This window comes from Lepidochelys olivacea (genome assembly GCF_965140295.1).
Source record: "Lepidochelys olivacea isolate rLepOli2 genome assembly, chromosome: 9".
NCBI lineage: Eukaryota > Metazoa > Chordata > Testudines > Cheloniidae > Lepidochelys > Lepidochelys olivacea.
The window spans coordinates 30,120,345-30,140,190 of record NC_140419.1 but is presented as its reverse complement, the minus strand read 5'-3'; the positions used below and the strand labels follow the sequence as shown (position 1 = coordinate 30,140,190).

General features: G+C 44.6%; 1 protein-coding gene across 2 annotated transcripts in view; it reads right to left on the bottom strand.

Moving 5' to 3' along the window:
- Positions 1 to 17,857, bottom strand: part of LOC311526053 (phospholipid scramblase 1-like) — a 51,121-nt gene extending 33,264 nt beyond the window's left edge. Inside the window, exons 1-2 of one of the 2 annotated variants that reach the window (XM_084638699.1) lie at positions 17,754 to 17,850; positions 17,432 to 17,509 (exon numbers count right to left, since the gene is read on the bottom strand). The gene's annotated coding sequence lies outside the window, so the exon portion shown is untranslated. Of the gene's footprint in view, positions 1 to 17,431; positions 17,510 to 17,753 lie in introns of both variants that reach the window. The other variant, XM_084638698.1, reaches the window with a different exon arrangement.
- Positions 17,858 to 19,846: the final 1,989 nt, after the last annotated feature.

Here is a 19,846-nt window from a genome sequence, read left to right as displayed (position 1 = left end):
TTAACCCTGCAGTGAAGGCAAGCCCTTAAAAGGCATGTTTTTACCAGAATTAGCTGAGCCTAGCCAGGGTATAGCCCTAAACCTTTCTCCATTCACATGGAAAGACCTCTAACCTGGGCTTGAGGGTGCCTGACGCTCAAACTAGCAGGCACAGATGAAGGTAGAGGCTTGAGGTCATGTTTGCTTTAGCCTGGGCTGGCAACCCACACTTTGCAGGGAGAATGCACCCTAATCAAGCCCAGGCACTGCTAGTTCTCCAGTGCTATCCCACAATTCCACCTGGGCTGTATTTTCTTGTTATCTTTGGACTTTTCTCATTATAGCTGACCCCTTAGGGTCACTAGGGAATGTCAACACTACACTCTAAACACAGCTCTGTGGGACCCACAGTTGTGGACTCTGTGTGTTGAAACCCATACTTGAGCACTCACACTGCATTGTAAACCTGGGTTTACAATTGCTAGAGTCGAGTCACACAACCATGATAATACATCCATACTGAACTATGCAAACCTTCTGACTCAGGACTAGGTTGAGCTATGTCCACACTGCAAAATAACAGGGTTTGGACCTGAATTTCAGCAGGACCCAGGTTGGTCCTATGACCCAGTCCTGAGTGCTTGCTGACCCAAGTCAGATTTTTGGGGGGGAGGGAGGGGGAGGGTCTGGGCTCCAACCTGAGTCTGAGCCTGTGTTTACAGAGCAGTGTAGGCATACCCTGAGAGGGTGGAGGCAGAAATATCATTAATGTAAGGTTGGGTATTTGATCCAAAAATAACTGGTCAATTGATGAGTCAAATAATGTCAAAAATGGTCAGATATATTAAAGCACTAATTTATTAGAACAGTAAGAAAAAAAGAGTAAGGCTATATTGTCTTCATAAAAGCTTATCCTCAGATAGGTACTTATGCTCAGTCAGAAAAACCAAGTTACTTAACTGAGTTAAAATAACTCAGAAAAATGTGAAACACAAGGAAATGAAGTGCTAAAAAAATGAAAGAATGTCACCATGAGCCAATCAAAAAAATAGGCTGCCACCTACATCAGGGAATTGTTGCTGGAATATTTGACTGTAGTCAAATAATAGGCAATCAACTGAGTGGTCAATTGGTCGGCTGGCCAACCTCCGTTTAATCTTCATGGGTTTAGCTGGTGTAGAAGCATGTAAAGTGCATGTGCACACACTCCACATCCACCTTGCTGAATCTGACACAGTGTTTTGAGAGGTGACTTAGCATTGTAAGATGCACAGTGTAGAAAAACTAAAAATGAATAAATAAATAAAAAGCAACTAACTGGGATGTGTCCGTTTTACAGAGTTTGACTGCCATTCCTAGAATATGAACAGAGTGATACCACTAAAAGGAGCAGAGGTAGGCTCCCTTTATTTTGATACAAAGTGTAACACAAACATGTACAGTTCTGAGGGATTGGGGTGGAGGAAGAAGAAAGAAAGAAAGAAAGATATCCAGACATCTGTATCACCCTGCTGCTCCTACGACCAAATTTCAATAAAATTGCTAATGAGGAGGAGAGACTGGGAAATGAGTGGGCATGTTTGAAGTATGAATAAAATGGGAAAAAAAACCATTTATATTTGGTCCTGCCTCAGCATAGTGGGATGGACTAGTTGACCTCTCAAGGTTCCTTCCAGCCCTATATTTCTATGATTCTGTCTTTTTCAGATAATATACTATGAAGGAGGAAATTCCTGCCTGGCTGAATCCACGATAAAGAATCCATTCTAGAAAAAAGGGTGGAAACTTGCAAGTAATTTGTAAAACCCTTCTACTATTAGATAAGATATTACTGAATTTAATGGTAGTCCCTTTCATAAGTATAGGGAATACATACTCAAACAGGCAATAATTTACCTTCCTGTGAAGGACAATGGAAACTTTAATTACACCCACTGTAACTTGAAAGGGAGGTAAATATTATTTTTTGTAAAAAAGGAATTCCTTCAACAGAATTAATATAACAAAAAAGTTTCAGCAAATAGGATTCCACTAGTGAATGAACCTGGCTCCCACAAACACTTCACAATTTGTAATAGTACTGATACTAATCTTTCTATTACATAAGCCACTTCATGAACTTTGGACTTGTGATGTAAATTGTAATAGCGACTTTATTCCAGTATTTATATGTCCCTTATCATCATAGTATCCAAGATCCTAATAGTAAAGAGCATTATATAATCTTGATATCTTGGCACTGAGGTTCCCCAGGAAGTGGAGGCTGGTGGAGCAGGGTGGGTATTAGAATATAGATATTCAGGCCTGCCTGTTAAGGCCTATACTTTAAGAACGTAGGTGTATTTTTATCACTTAGCTAGTTACCAGGTGTAGCAGGGTGCTGGTGCAAAACCACCTAATTAGCCCCTGCCCAGTCAGCTCCAATCAGGGGAAGCCAATTGATGGAAAAGGCCTGTTGCTCCTGGCCTGACAGGGAGGGAGGGAGCCAGAAGGCTGGGGGGCAGCCAGGAAGAAGTCAGTCAGTCAGTCAGTCAGTCAGGGAGGAAATTGGAGGTCTCCTAGCTGAAGGCTGACTCTGCCTGTAAAGGAGGTGACTAATCATGTCAAGCTTGTATATAGACACTGGTGGTGGGATAACTTTAAGTAAATAAAGGCATGGGTGTTGCACAACCCTGAAGCCTCTCTGAGCCTTATTGGGGGCAGCAAGCGGGCCCCTGGAAGAGGGGTGGGTTGTGAACCCTGTTACATGTGGGGGCTTGTCCGGGATACATTGCCAGTGACACAGTTTGGCGACCCAGAGATGGAGGGCACTCTGCAGTGGCTCATGGAGCAACACAGGGAGACACAAAAGACACTGCAGGCCTTTCAGCAGTCCCACCAGCTGGAGAGGCAAGCTTTACTAGCTTGGCAGGCCAAGCAACAATGGACTTTGCAGGACTTTATCAAAGATCAGGAGACAGTGCAGCAGCAGCTCCTGCAGAGGCTGGTAAGTCCTGCGGGGAGAGATAGCACCTGGCCCCTGGGCCTTAGTCTCTGTAAGATGGCCCCGATGGATGACCCTGATGCCTTTTTGGGTACCTTTGAGTGGGTGGCCCTGGGCATGGGATGGGACCAGGTAACTTGGGCTCTGCAGCTAGCCCCATATCTTGCTGGGGAGGTGTAAGTGGCATACATGGCCCTGACGGATGCCCAGGCTAGGGACTATGACACAGTGAAGGCAGCCATCTTGGACTGCCTGGGGCTTTCATCAGGGAAATACCGGCAAAAGTTTCGGGCAGCCCAGTGGGCAGGGGGTGTGCAGCCCCAGGCCTTCGTCCAGAGATTGACGGACTGGGCGACGTGGTGGTTGAGGCCCAATGCCCAAACAGTGGGGCAGATTATGGATCAGGGGATCCTCAAACAGTTTGTGCAGTGCCTCCCCGATACCATGCGGGTCTGGGTGTGGCGACATCAGCCTGGCACTATAAAAGCCGCTGCCAAAAGGACAGAGGAATATGCAGAGGCAGACTTCCCCGTGAGGGAGCACTGGACCCTGTGAGATACAGAGGGAGGCAAGAAACACCATGAGCACCCTGCTGGGAAGCTGGCAGACAAGCAACGGGAGGAGCACAAGGGAACCCCTAGCCATCCGGGACGGATTTTATGCTGGTGCTGTGGACAGCTGGGGCATAAGAGCCATGACTGCCCAGTGATGGACTGTGGGGTTGCTGAATTCTGTGGTTGGACCAAGGTTGGGGGGCTGAAGAAGTGGCGTGGAATAGCCACTATCCCCGTGTGGGTGGGGAGAAAGTCCCAGAGAGGTCTAGTCTAGATACAGCCTCAGCCCGCTCCCTCATACAGCAGCGCTTGGTAAAGCCGCATTGGCTTATCCCTGGAGAAAGGATGCTGGTGGAACACATCCACGGGGATGGGGAGTATTGTCCTGTGGCCCAGGTATCCCTGGAGGTGCAGGGAAGGTTTGCCTGGAAGCGGGTGGGGGTAATAAAGGGGTTGCCCTACCCCGTGGTCCTCGGGTTGGACTGGAACCCTTCCTAAAAAGGGAGAGAGGGTATGGGGAAGAGACCAACAGAGAAAGCAAGAGGGAGGACCCTGGAGGGTGGGGGCAAGGCCTGAGACCCTGAGAAGAGGGAGTCCCCACAACCTCAAGGGGAGAAAGATACAAACGCTAGACAACACAGCCAGGATAGGGACCCTACAAGAGGGACTGATGAAGGAACAAGTGTTCCAGAACGGGACCACCCAGGGGAAGGAATCTCTGTGATAGAGGCAGAGAAGCTAAAGAAAGATCAGAATGTAGAAACCCAAAAGGGAGAGGCCCAAACTCCAAGAGGCAGAGGGCCCAAACCAGAGACACGGAGCAGCCTCAGGGCAGTTGACGCCGAGCCGTCTCCCCCACCAGGGAAGGAAAGAGAACATCTAGGGCGACCTGCTCAAGGGTGCGACTGGTGTGACAACCTCTGGGTGGAGGTGGACTTGTGGGGTGGCCCACCCCCTACCCAATGCACCTTTTGTGGGTGGGGCATGCCAAAACCCTACAGGGTTGAGCCCAGGGACCACCCCGCTGGGCAGGGAGGCCGCCCCCAGAGTAAAACCCCAGGCCGAGAAAAGCGGCACCAAGGAAGATCAGGCCTGGCGTCGGCTTAAGGGGGGGAGGTGTGTAGCAGGGTGCTGGTGCAAAAGCACCTAATTAGCCCCTGCCCAGTAAGCTCCAATCAGGGGAAGCCGATTGGGGCTGATGGAAAAGGCCTGATGCCAGCCTGAGGATTGGCAACACCTGCTGGCCAGACAAGTCAAGGGCTATAAAGGCTGGGAGGGAGCCAGGGAGAGGTCAGTCAGGGAGAGAACTGGAGGTCTCCTAGATAGACACTGGTGATGGGATAACTTTAAGTAAATAAAGGCATGGGTGTTGCACAATCCTGAAGCCTCTCTGAGCCTTACTGGGAGCAGGCAGCGGGCTCCCGGAAGAGGAGTGGGTTGAGAACCCTGTTACACGGGGGGTATAAAAACAAAGAATCAAAATCACAGTCCACCTGTGTATGGGCCTTCTCTCACTAGGATAGTCCAAGGCCTTCTTCTTAGGCTAAGCCTTTTGGTTAAGCAGCAGGGGTAGCCATAAGCTGGGAAGCCTAAAGTCACATCCTCACATTCTAAACCAGTCACATTGAAATAAGGTGGTATTGGGCTGTTAGAATACAATCCTGTCCTGATAGTGCCTATCACCACCAGATAAAGATGGAAAGAGAAAACTTAGTTTGATGGCATCCTGTCTGGCAAGAAATCATTTATCATTGGTTGGTTGTGAAACCCTCATTTCTGTACTGTTTTCTCTTTACGGCCTCAACTTTTCCATTGTAAATCTGTCTGGTTCTCTAATTGTTTCTGTCTGCTGTATAATGAATTTTGCTAGGTGCAAGTTAATTAAGGTAGTGGGATATAACTGGTTAGCGAATTACGTTACAATATGTTAGGATTGGTTAGTTACATTTCAATAAAACGATTGGTTAAGGTATAGCTGAGACTATTACTGTATAAACTGGGGTCAAACAGGAAGTGGGGGGGAAGGCAAGTTGGAATCATGTTTGCTAAGGGGACACTGGGTAAATGTGCTGCGGCATCAGAGCTGGGAAGGGGGACACTGGGGAACAGACTATCAGAATATAGAGATAAGCCCGACTGGTTTGAAGGGCTTTGGAATACGCTTGCTTGGAAACTAACCCCAATAAACATGGCATTGTCTGCGCTTCGGACTTCTGGTCTCTTGCTGCTTACTGTCTGCGTGACAAGAACCAGGGAAGTGGGAGGGTGAAGGGAAATCCCTCTAACAATGTGTATGGAAGAAAAGGAGTCCCAAAAGCATCTAGTCACTAACTAGACTCCTTCGAGAAAAACTCTGTTACTGAAGGAGGGGATTTGTGGCAATGCATCGCTCTCTCTTTCTCTCCAGGGTTCCATTTTGCTCAGAGAAGCAGTACCCATTCATTCAGACAAAGCACCAAGTGCTATTGTGTGAGCTGGAATCCAAGCAGAGGGCTTCAGTCCCCACTGCCTTGCACAGCATGTAGTCTTTGACACTTGTATAAAACAAGCGTAAAAGTGCTATCACTTTGCACAGGTGTAAAGGACTAGGCAACATGGAAGGCAGAGATTCAGAGCAAGCAGAGTGCTACTCAGTGAGATTTCCCATAGTCCTGGTGACAACAAGCACCAGATGAATAAATTAGATGATCCCCCTTTCCCCCCCTTTCAGAAGTCCCTCTGGTCTTTGTAGTTAACCACACTACCACTTCCTTCAATGACAATACTATTGTTCCTGTTAGCGTTGAACCATCGATTTAAGCAGATGATATAGATCCATGTAGTAACTTAGAACTACACATACATCTTGAGAAAATTTTACAGCTCATTTGTTTCTTCTCCTACAAAAATTAAATATCTCTAGACAGTCTGCACCTGGACAAAACTGAACCCAGGCAAAAAAGACAGTGTTGCTAGAAAGATGCCATTTTGCGTAGTGTTAGGCACATGTCACCACTGTTCTTGTGAGAAAACCGTTTAGGTGCCTGACTTCAGGAGAGGGTTCCTGAATGTGGACCCCAAGCAGAGACAGGATGCCTCCCTTCAACCTAGACTTCGGTACCTAACTCTGGGAGAGGAGTGGGACTTAGGTGATACCCCTCCAGTCAGCATCCACTATTGGCAAGCTTAGGTGGCTTTTATTCTTAGATGTCTATCTCTCCCCATTCATTGTATAGGGAGCTAGATGCCTAACTCAGGATTTGTGGATTCCACTGGGTGGCTATGCACCATGACTGAGAAAAACGCCAACTTCCACCTGAGGCTGCCTAGAAGACTACATCCAATCCTATCACAGACAAATCTGGCTATAGAACCCTATACTTTTGTGGCCTCCTGGCTGAACGTTGTAATTCAATCTGGGAATGAAGCCATATAACTTTAATAAAACAACCAACCAAATAAGAGTATTCAAAAAGCTTTAACGGGTACAAAGTGCAACAGACCATTTCCTTAAAAAAAAAAAAAAAAAAAACCCCAAAAAACAGGTCATCATGAACACATAACCCTGGTACTCTATTTCCTACACTGGCTCCCAACAAAACAGAGTCCTCCCCATCATCTTAATATTCAAATCTCTCCATAGGATCGGCCCTAGCTGCCTGAAATATCATCTCCCTCTCCATATCCAGGGCCTCCATCTACAGCTGTTCACTTCCAGAGATGTAACTGTTTTGTGACTAGAGGATGTCAATTCATGGCTACTAAACATGTCAAATTTTGGATTTTATTTTGCCACTACCAGTTTATTAAGGAACCTGCAAACACTAATCTGGAACAGGTGAGTTAATCATAAATAACTATCCCATTTTCTTTGAATCTTAACATACTGCTTTGAGTCAACTAAGAGGACTGATACAATTTTCTAGATATTGAATGAGAGATTAGTATACATATTTGAAAAAAAAAATATTTGAAGTGCAGTAAATATTGTAACATGAATGACACAGATAAATATGAAGCCAGTAACCTAGGATATGACCCCTCTTCTGTCCAAAGATACGAATCTTCTTAGTTCAGGCTCATGTGTGCTCATCATTCAAAATTAAAAAAGATAAGTCTGATGCACAAGTATTTAAATCCCACTGTCCAATAAAGTTCACTGGTTAGCCTCCAGCTGTGAATTTCTGCTTTCTACCATTATCCAGCTTGTCAGAAAGGTATTAGCAAATCTCCTCCTCTCCCTTAAAGTGTGTTTGTAGCTAGGGAGGGCCGTTGCTAAGAAACAGAGTGGCTCTAATCAAGTCCTGCCTAACAAGCTGAACTGGCAGAACAACATGCCCTTCTGCTTCCCATTGCAAATTAAAACCTCAAGGCACCTGTTTAGTTCCATTGTCTTACTCAAGCAGAAACATTATTGATGTAACGGGCAGTATCAATTAGTACCAATATTGTTCTGCTACCATTGGAGAGATCCACACTTCCAGTACTTAACTATATGTCCAATAGACAGATTAGCCCAAATGCCTCGGAGACATTCAAAACATTTGTAAGAACAGTGGAGGAAACAACTGCTTTAAGAGAAATCAGAAGAATGGGATGGTGGTATTTTTAGTGTATTATGAAATTTATTAAACAGGGAAATAACACCCCCACATTCTTTTCCCCATTTCCTACTCATGAACTGCACTTGGGGAAAAAAAAAACTTTCAGCAAAACATTTTCATATATGTTTCCTCAGACCATTGTTTTATGATTATTATGTAGACAGATTCTGATTTCAGTTATCCTGGTTTAAGTCAGGAGATGCACTCTCTAGGTTGACAATAGCAAACATAGGATCAGAATCTAACCCTAGATGTATGCAGTCAGGTGCACTACAGGATTTTTCCATGGGCAGAGTGTCTAATAGGCAGGGGAAGGCTGTGCCTCCCCAAACAGCCCTATGTGGCCCCACCCATGCTCCATCCAGAGGCTCCCTCCCCTCTTGCTGCTAGTTGGCCCCAGGTCCCTGCCCACCAGGCAGGCTACTCCTCTTCCAGGAAGGGAAGCCTGCTGGGGCTGGGTCTAGTGCGGCTGGGACTTGGGGTAGCTGGGGCTGCCCAGTGCTGGGGGGGACGCCCGGCACTGGGACCGTACTGCCCAGTGCTCCAGGGCAGGGGGTGGGTGGGTGGGGAGCTGTGCGCCGCCTGCCACTCTGGGGCTGGGGCATGGCTGCACGCCTGGTGCTCCAAGGCTAGGGGATGTGCGCCCGACCAGCGCTCTGGGACTGGGAAGGGGGCGCATGCCCGCCCAGTGCTCCGGGGGGGGGGTGGTCTGGGTTTGGGTGGGGGAAGCCTCAGGCAGAAGGAGTGGACTGGGTCAGGGGCTAGCCTCCCTGAGCCCGTGGTTCACCCACTGCCCATGGATTTTTCTATTTTGTTTTGAATATAATTTAAGGCAACTGTCATCTCTCTTCATGATGAGGTCTAAGCAGCTTTATCTCTTTCTGGTTATGTCACAGAAAATACTGACATGAACATATTTGCTTAGGGCCACAAAAGTAGTAACACTATGCTCAGCCTCATGGAAGAAGCAGGCATTAAAGTAGACCATTCCTTGGAGAGTTTACAGTGTAGAAAGCAGACTTACAAAGACAAGCTGCTCTGGGGGATCCAAAAGGAACTTTATCTTAGATATCTGGGAGTGACTTTTGTTTCTTTTTCCACACACATTATGTTAGATCAGTGGTTCTCAAACTTTTGTATTGGTGACCCCTTTCACACAGCAAGCCTATGAGTACAACCCCCCCTTAAATATGAAAAAATGTGTTTTTAATTTATAACACTATTATAAATGCTGGAGGGGAAGCAGGGTTTGGGGTGGAGGCTGACAGCTCGTGACCCCACAAGTAGTAACCTTGTGACTCCCTGAGGGGACACGACCCCCAGTTTGAAAACCCCCATGTTAGATTGTTTATATAAATCCTAACCTTCAGCCTCTATTGCTGACAAGCCAGCACATTTCAGGAGGACTAAATTAACATGAAAATCAAAAGCATAATAATTAAATAATCAAAAGGGGCACCTCAAAAACCTCTGGTCCCTCCACAAGCAAGTGAACAACTATTAAAAAAAAATCTAGATACCCTCAAAAGAGTGAAACATCCAAAGGAAATATCTTATCACTCCATCAATGTCTCTGCATAGAAACCTGTGACGAGAGAAAGCTGAAATGCCAAACTGCCCAGCTTTACAGTGTAGCTGTAGCCATGCTGGTCCCAGGATTTTAGGGCAACAAGGTGGGTGGAGTAATATGGTCCAATAACAGATATTACCTCACCCTTCCTGTCTCAGCTTTACAGAGTAAAACTAAGACCAGATTTTTTGTAAATATATATTGTGACACTTTGTATCCCATGTGATACACTGTACCCCATATTCCTCACTTTCATATGGTTATGATATATGTTGTACAAAGTATATTTTCTGAAGAAGCATTTGAAAACTCATAATCTGCTGAATATTATCATCTTGTTGAAATGTGTGTAACACCACTGCATGTAAAATTGTGAGATTTTACTATATGATTGTTACTAAAATATGCTGTAGTTCTGGGTCACACCCACAAACCAGTTTCTCAACGACAAAGATACACTAGCACGCCAGCAAGGTACTAATGGGCCAGGAAGGTGTAAACAAGAAATTTACATTGCATCACAGGAACATTTCAACCCCCACATCTACGAGGGACTACATGTTGTCTACACCCCAACGGGGGGTAATCCTCCAAGAGGGGAGAAGGTATGAGAATGAGTGACCATGACCACCCATCTCTCTGCTTATGACATCAACAACTTTAAAAGAACTGAACAAAGGTTGGAGTGGTTCCAGGCTTGAAGAAGACCCAGTCTGCACTGCGAGGTTATGTTGAGAAAGACATTTTGCTTTTAATTTCATTAAGTATTAGCTTTTGTTTTTATCTTTTTATTTCTTTTGTAACCAATCCTGTCTTATATACATCTATACTTATAATCACTTAAAATCTATCTTCTGTAGTTAATAAACTTATCTTATTGTTTAATCTTAACTAGTATGAGTTTGGATTAAAGTGTGTGGGGAAACCCCATCTGAGATAGAAAGGCTGGTGCACATTTTATTTCCTTTGATGAAATTACAGATGTACCATGAGCTTGTACTGTCCAGGAGTGTACTAAGCAGTACAAGATGCACATTTCTGGGGAACAAGGCTGGGACTAAGAATTTGCAGGTATCACACTATATGTAGTTCATGAGTGGCTGGGAGAGCATTCATATATTTAGCTGGGAGTGAATTTACATGCTGCAGGCTGCATGTGAGCAGAACGGGGAGAGGTTGTTGTTCACCACTAAAGCATTGCAAAAGGCACCCCAGGCTAGAGAGTTCAGGGGACACCGTTATTCAACAGTCAAGATTTTACCCTAGGGACATCTTCCAGGTCAGAGCATGCATTTGATATGTTTCTTCACAGAATTTACATCTCCAACCTTTAAGATGAGTAAATAATTGAAAATGTCCCATAGAAGAGATAGATAACAGATTAAAGAAGTACATTAAACACATGGGGGTTTAGAGATAAAGAAAATAAACAAATTTGGAATTTGCAGGTTTTAAGACCAGAAGGGGCCAATAGATCATCTAGACAGATCTCCTGTATAACACAGGCTATAGAGTTTCACCCAGTTATCCCTGCATTGAGCCTAATGACTTAGACCCATAGGCTTTAAGGACGAAAGGGACCATCATGATCTTCTAGTCTGACCTCCTATACATTGCAGGCCACAGAACCTCACCCACCCACTCCTCTAATAGACCCAGAACCTCTGACTGAGTTACTGAAGGCCTCACATGATTTAAACACGTCAAATTACAGAAAAATCCGTCATTTATGCTAGTTTAGGCCTGCAAGTGACCAGTGCCCTATGCTGCAGAGGAAGGCAAAAAGCCTCAGGGTCTCTGCCAATCTGACCCATGGGAAAATTTCGTCCGGACCCTAAATATGGCAATCGGTTAGACCCTGAACTTGTGGGCAAGACCCAGCAGCTAGACACATGGGAAAGAACTCTCTGTAGTACCTCAGAGCTCTCCTCAGCTAGTGTCCCATCACTGGATGTTGGAGATGTTGGATATTAGCAGTTGCATACTGGCTACATATCATTGTAGGCAGTCTCATCATATCATCCCCTCCATAAATTTATCAAGCTCAGTCTTGAAACAAATAAGGCTTTTTGCCCCCACTGCTTCCCTTGGAAGGCTGTTCCAGAACTTTACTCCTGTGATGGTTAGAAACCTTCGTCTAATTTCAAGCCTAAACTTGTTGATGGCCAGTTTACATCCACTGGTTCTTGTGTCCACATTGGTGCTTAACTTAAATAACTCCTCTCCCTCTCTGGTATTTATCCCTCAGATGAATTTGTAGACAGCAATCACATCTCCCCATAGCCTTCTTTTGGTTAGGCTAAACAAGCCACACTCTGAGTCTCCTCTCATAAGGTAGGTTTTCCATTCCTCAGATCTTCCTAGTAGCCCTTTTCTGCCCCTGTTCCAGTTTGAATTCATCTTTCTTAAACTGTATACAGTATTCCAGATGAGGTCTCTCCAGTGCCTTGTATAATGGTACTAACCCTTCCTAGTCTCTACTGGAAATACCTCACCTGATTCATCCCAGGACTGCATTAGCCTTTTTCACGACCACATCACATTGGTGGCTCATAGTCATCCTGTGATCAACCAATACACCCAAAGTCTTTTTCGTTCTCTGTCACTTCTAACAGATAAGTCCCCATCTTATAGCAAAAAATCTTGTGATTAGTTCCTAAGTCAGTGTCCTTGCACTATTAAATTTCATCCCATTTCTATTACTCCAGTTTTCAAGGTCATCCAGATAATCTTCTATGATATTCCAGTCCTCCTCTGTATTGGCAATACCTCCCAACTTTGTGTGACCTGCAAATTTTATTAACACACTCCCACTTTTTGCATCAAGATCATTAATAAAAATCTTAAATAAGATAGGTCCCAAGACCGGTCCCTAAGGAACTCCACTAGTAATTTCCCTTCAGTCTGACAGTTGACCTTTCCATATGACCCACTACAGTCTCCCCTTTAACTTATCTATCTTTCAATTCTCATATTAGTCCCAATCTTCTCAAATTTAACTAATAATTTCTCATTGGAACTGTGTCAAATGCCTTACTGAAATCCAGATAGATCAGATCTACTGCATTTCTTTTGACTAAAAAAATCAGTTATCTTCTCAAAGAAGGAAATCGGTTGGTCTGACATGATCTACCTTTGTAAAGCCATATTATATTTTACCCCAATTTCTGTTTACCTCTCTGTCCTTACTTACTTTTTCTTTCAAAATTTGTTCCAAGATTTTTCACACAATTGAGGTCAAACTAACAGGCCTGTAGTTTGCCAAATCACTTTTTTTCCTCTCTTAAAAATAGGTACTATATTAGCAATTTTCCATTCTTAGGGTACAACCCCCGAGTTTACAGATTCATTAAAAATCCTTGCTATTGGTTTGCAATTTCATGTGCCAGTTCCTTTAATATTCTTGAATGGAGATTATCAGGCCTCCCCTTTTACTGCCATTAAGTTGGTTGAGTTTGATTTCCACCTTGGATATGTTTCAGAGTAGCAGCCGTATTAGTCTGTATCCGCAAAAAGAAAAGGAGGACTTGTGTCACCTTAGAGACTAACAAATTTATTTGAGCATAAGCTTTCGTGAGCTACAGCTCACTTCATCAAATGCATTCAGTGGAAAATCCACTGAATGCATCCGTTGAAGTGAGCTGTAGCTCACGAAAGCTTATGCTCAAATAAATTTGTTAGTCTCTAAGGTGACACAAGTCCTCCTTCACCTTGGATATGGTAATCTCTGCTTCCATATTATCATTTCCATTAGCCACCCTCCCACTATACCTAAGCTCCTCATTGTCCTGATTGAAAACTGAGGCAAAGTATTTGTTTAGGTGTTGGGCCATGCCTAGATTATCTTTAATCTTGACCCCATCCTCAGTGTGTAGCAGTCCTACTTCTTGTTTTCTTTTAATGAATAGGACTATAAAACCCTTTACTATTGGTTTTAATCTCCTTTTCAAGGTCCAACTCTGCTTGGCTTTTGGCAGTTCTCATTTTTTCCCCCTACACTTTCTGACCTACAAGAGGTAGCTTTCCTTGCTGATCTACCGCATCTTCCATTCCTTGTAGACTTTCTGCTTTCTCTTAATAATATGTTTGACATGCTTGCTCATCCATCTTGGTCGGCAGCCTTTCCCTACAATTTCCCCCCCCTTGCTTAGGATGCAGGCTTTGGACAATTTCTTCAACTTTAACTTGAAGTTGATTCCAAGCCTCCTCCACATTCAGATTCTTGAGTTTTTCAGTCCAGTCCACTTCCTTAACTAATTCCCTTAATTTTTAAAGTTTGCCCTTTTGAAATCAAGGACCTAGTTGCAGGTCTATTTTTGTTTATCTTTCCATTTATTTTAAACTAAATTAGCTCATAATCACTCAGACCAAGGTTTTCTCCTACAACCACTTCTTCTATGAGGTCCTCACTACTCACCAATACCAAATCTAACAATGGCAACACCTCTTGTTCGTTCAGCAACTAGTTGGTGAAGAAATCTGGAAGCAATCTCATCCAGGAAAATCTGGGCCCTACTGTTATTAGCAGAACTTGTCCTCCAGTCTAAATCTGGAAAGTTAAAGTCTCCCATAATCACACAATTCCCAGTAGTATTTATTTCATTAAAAACATTAAAGAGGTCTTCATGCATATCCAAATCAGATTCTGGGGTCTATAAGGTACACCAAGCACTATCCTAGGGGAAACTCTGGCAGCTTTCTTCCCCGAAGTGATTTTGACCCAGACAGACTCTGTTTTATCCATTCCATCACTTCTAATTCCTTTACAGTCTACCTCATCATTAATATACAATGCTATTCCACTACCTTTATCTTTATTTCTGCTTTTCCTGAACAGCACATGCCCTTCAATCTCATACTCCAGTCATGACTGCTATTCCAGCATGTTCCTGTTATCCCTATAATTAGGGCCCTACCAAATTCACAGTCCATTTTGGTCAATTTCACAGTCATAGGATTTTAAAAATTGTAAATGTCATGATTTCAGCTATTTAAATCTGAAATTTCACAGTGTTGTAATTGTAGGGGTCCCGACCGAACATGGAGTTGTGGGAGGGGGTTGCAAGGTTATTGTAGCAGGGGTTGCGGTACTGCTACCCTTACTTCTGCACTGCTGCTGCTGGTGGCCCTGCCTTCAGAGCAGGGCAGCTGGAGCGTGGTGTCAGCTGGCTGGGATCCCAACTCTGAAGGCAGAGCTGCTGCGAGCAACAGCACAGAAAGATGGCATGGTACAGCATTGCCACCCTTACTTCTGCACTGCTGCTGGCGGGGCACTGCCTTCAGAGCTGGGCACCTGGCCAACAACCGCCGCTCTCCAGCCCCCCCCCGGCTCTGAAGGTAGCGCAAAAGTAAGGGTGGCAATACTGTGACCCCCCACCCCTAAAATAACCTTGTTAATAAGGCCCAACAAAGAAAGTAACAGAACGCCACTAGCTGTCGCCTTCAGCCCCCAACTAAAACCTCTCCAGCGCTTCATCAAGGATCTACAACCTATTCTGAAGGACGATCCCTCACTCTCACAGATCTTGGGAGACAGGCAAGTCCTTGCTTACAGACAACCCCCCAACCTGAAGCAAACACTCACCAGCAACCACACACCACTAACCCAGGAACCTATCCTTGCAACAAAGCCCGTTGCCAACTGTGTCCACATATCTATTCAAGGGACACCATCATAGGACTTAATCACATCAGCCACACTATCAGAGGCTCATTCACTTGCACATCTACCAATGGGATATATGCCAGCATGTGCCAGCAATGTCCCTCTGCCATGTACATTGGCCAAACCAGACAGTCTCTACGCAAAAGAATAAATGGACACAAATCAGACGTCAAGAATTATAACATTCAAAAACCAGTCGGAGAACACTTCAGCCTCCCTGGACGCTCAATTACAGACCTAAAAGTCGCAATTCTTCAAAAAAACCTTCAAAAACAGACTCCAATGAGAAACTGCAGAACTGGAATTAATTTGCAAACTGGACACCATTAAATTAGACTTGAATAAAGACTGGGAGTGGATAAGTCTTTACACAAACTAAAAACTATTTCCCTGTGCTAATTTCCCCCCTACTGTTACTCACATCTTCTTGTCAACAGTATGAAATGGGCCATCCTGATTATGACTACAAATGTTTTTTTTCTCCTGCTGTTACTAGCCCACCTTAATCGATTATTCTCGTTTGAGTTGGTATGGCAACCCACATTTTTTCATATTCTCTGTATATATATATCTTCCTACTGTATTTTCCACTGCATGCATCTGATGAAGTGGGCTTTAGCCCACGAAAGCTTACGCTCAAATAAATTTGTTAGTCTCAGAGATGCCACAAGTACTCATCGATCTTTTTGCTGATACAGACTAACACGGCTACCACTCTGAAACCTATCTTTCAGATAAGCATCCTGAAGACCTCAAGAGGGGGAGACTCCACTGCTTTCCTTGGTAGTTTGTTCCAACAGTTAATTTCTCTCAATGTTAAAAATATGTGCCTCATTTTTAATTTGAAGTTTTTGTTGTTAACATCCAGAGATTGCTTCCATTTATGCCTTTCTTTACTAAATGAAAGAGCCCTGTAGTACCTGCTATTTTCCCTAGTTAACGTACTTATTATGACTCACCTCTCAGTCTTCTTTCTGGCAAAGCAAACAGATCAAGCCTAAAGTCACATCCTCACATTCTAAACCAGTCACATTGAAATAAGGTGGTATTGGGCTGTTAGAAATACAATCCTGTCCCGATAGTGCCTATCACCACCAGATAAAGATGGTAAGAGAAAACTTAGTTTGATGGCATCCTGTCTGGCAAGAAATCATTTATCATTGGTTGGTTGTGAAACCCTCATTTCTGTACTGTTTTCTCTTTACGGCCTCAACTTTCTATTGTAAATCTGTCTGGTTCTCTAATTGTTTCTGTCTGCTGTATAATGAATTTTGCTAGGTGCAAGTTAATTAAGGTAGTGGGATATAACTGGTTAGCGAATTATGTTACAATATGTTAGGACTGGTTAGTTACATTTCATTAAAACGACTGGTTAAGGTATAGCTGAGACTATTGCTACATAAACTGGGGTCAAACAGGAAGTGGGGGGAAGGGAAGTTGGAATCATGTTTGCTAAGGGGACACTAGGTAAATGCTCTGCTGCGTCAGAGCTGGGAAGGGGGACACTGGGGAACAGACTATCAGAATATAGAGATAAGCCCGACTGGTTTGAAGGGCTTCAGAATACACTTGCTTGGAAACTAACCCCAATAAACATGGCATTGTCTGTGCTTCGGACTTCTGGTCTCTTGCTGCTTATTGTCTGCGTGACAAGAACCAGGGAAGTGGGACCTGATGATCACTTTAGATAAGCTATTACCAGCAGGACAGTGGGGTGGGAGGAGGTATTGTTTCATATTCTCTGTGTATATATAAAGCCTGCTGCAGTTTCCACGATATGCATCTGACGAAGTGAGCTGTAGCTCACGAAAGCTTATGCTCTAATAAATTGGTTAGTCTCTAAGGTGCCACAAGTACTCCTTTTCTTTTTGCGAATACAGACTAACACGGTTGTTACTCTGAAACCCTCTAACAGTGTGTATGGAAGAAAAGGAGTCCCACAAGCATCTAGTCACTAACTAGACTCCTTCGAGAAAAACTCTGTTACTGAAGGAGGGGGTTTGTGGCAATGCATCGCTCTCTCTTTCTCTCCAGGGTTCCATTTTGCTCAGAGAAGCAGTACCCATCCACTCAGAGGGGGGAAGCAGACATACAGACCTCAGTCTACGGACAAGCCGGGTCCGGAAGCTGGATCTACAGAGACGACAAGGGTCGCTGGCGCCGTCACCCGCATCCCTTTCAGGCGCAGAAGAAACGAAAGTGAAAGCTGTCAATTGCTGGGGAGGGGGCAAGCCGCGCCATCGCCATCACCCGCATGGGGCACCGGCCCCCTGCAGCCGCCCCTGGGGCGAGCAGGACCCCGCCCCGAGCACCATGGGGGGCAGCTCCCCCCATTTGCCCCGGAGGGCGGGAAAATCCCCTCTGGCAACGCCGGGGGCGGGGCGGGGCAGGGCAGTCGGCTCCCCTGTCACCCCCTCACCTTCAGGTCCGGGTCCGGGTCCGGGTCCAGGTCCGTGGAGCAGCGCAGCGCGGGCACCCCGCTGTCCGTCTCCCTTCTGGCTCCACCGCCCCGCGACGGGCTGGTCTGGGAGGAAGCGGAGAGCGGCCGCTGAGACCCGCCCCCTCCTGCGCCTAGTGGGCAGGGGACGGGAGAGGGGCCGGTGAAGCGGAGAGGGAAACGTGGGGCAGGGCTCTGCCCCGAGAGAGATGAGGGAATGGGGGGGGGGGGTCTATGCGCCGGGGACACCTGCCGAGCATGCCTAATTATTATAAAGCAGCCAGCTCCACTGCAGCTGCCCCAGAGGTATGCAAATATATGTTAATACGTGCTTTTGTGGCCTGTGTGACCTCGGACCTTGAAGGCCCAGTATAAGCCAGTCTCCTTGGATTGCCTGCCCCTGGCCTCCCACCCGTCTTGACCCCCAAGAGCCTGCCCCACAGGACAGCCACTGTGGGCTCCTCAGTCCTACCCCCTTCCGAACCATTTGCCCAGGCCTCAAATTGTAAGCCCTTGGGGGAAAGACTCTCTCCCTCTCTCATTCTACCGCTTTTTGTTTGTACAACACCTAACACCCTGGGATTGCAGTCCTGATTATGATCTTTAAAAGAGCCAGTGAATCCAGGAAGTCCTCTAGAGATTTTGTTATTGCTATGAATTTGGGGTGGCATGTGCTCGCATACTATGGTGATGGACAGCAACACAAACTCTAAAAAAGGTACTGTAATATATTGGATAATTACAGGTTTCAGAGTGACAGCTGTGTTAGTCTGTATTTGCAAAAAGAAAAGAAGTACTTGTGGCACCTTAGAGACTAACCAATTTATTTGAGCATGAGCTTTCGTGAGCTACAGCTCACTTCATCTGTTTAAGCAACAAGTTGGTAACTGTTCTCATTGCTAGAAAGGCTTCAGAGAAAGCACCTAAAATACTGTCAATGACTTTCTTCACGGGTCACTTCCATTAGTAGTGCAAGTACACAATGCTTGTACAGAGGAGGAGGAAGGTGATATGATTTTGCAAGGACTATGGAAACCATTGAGATTTACTATATCTCTAGAAAAATATTGCTTTTGAGAGATTTTTGTTATTTGTAATAAAAGGGCAAATATATGTGACTGGAAATGCTCAAAGATGTGAATTTGGGTCATTTTGACTCATTAATGAACAGACAGAAAAGCATATGGAATAATAAAATTAACAGATTGAGACACTGACTGCTGCAGAGAGCATGAGTTAACCTTAATCTGAACCATATACATTGGTAGAGGCAGTAAAATACAGCCAGGGGCTCCAGGTGATCCAGCAAGCAGCAATTCCATGAGGCATCATTTCAGAAGGGGAAAAGTACAGCTGAAGGAAATAGCAATCGTAATCAAAACAGAAGTAAAAAGCTTTCTGAAAGTCAGATTCCTATTTGATGGATGGATGGATGGTGGTGAACTTGAGCCATGAAATATCAAATACAAAGAGACAAAAATCATTTTTCAGAGGTATATTGTACAGTTACAAAGTCCAACCTAATCTTGGAGAACAGCAAGGTTTTGAACAGATCTCCTTGTAGATACACTCACTGTACAGCAAACTTCTTCACCTTGAAAAATACAGCTAAAGATAAATGGCAGATGTAGCCATTAAACAGGATATTGATGCACAATGGAGTGTTAGTCCAGGAAAAAAATATATAAAAAAAGCTCCACCTTTTTTAAACTATAACTTCTGATATCATATAATATTTACTAGGTCGTAAATCGGCCTTCTTTGGGAGAAGGCTCAAGCATTTTTATGAGCTGGCACCTCAGATTGAGACTGCTCAGGATTCTGAAAACATCTGATTCTCATTGGGCATAATTAAAAGCATAGCAGAGGTGTCAGCACAGTTATTCTCGTAAAAGTGTTGCATAATCTTATTTGCAGAGTGATGCTGTAGTTGGAATACGATACAATTTGTAAGAACAAGTTCTTACAAACTGTTGTCATCTCTAAGTATTGCTTAATTTAGTAATTTCTAACATGACTGTTTTACAGAGTGGCTTTTTTGATATGAGAAACATTTCATATTGATGTCAAACCGC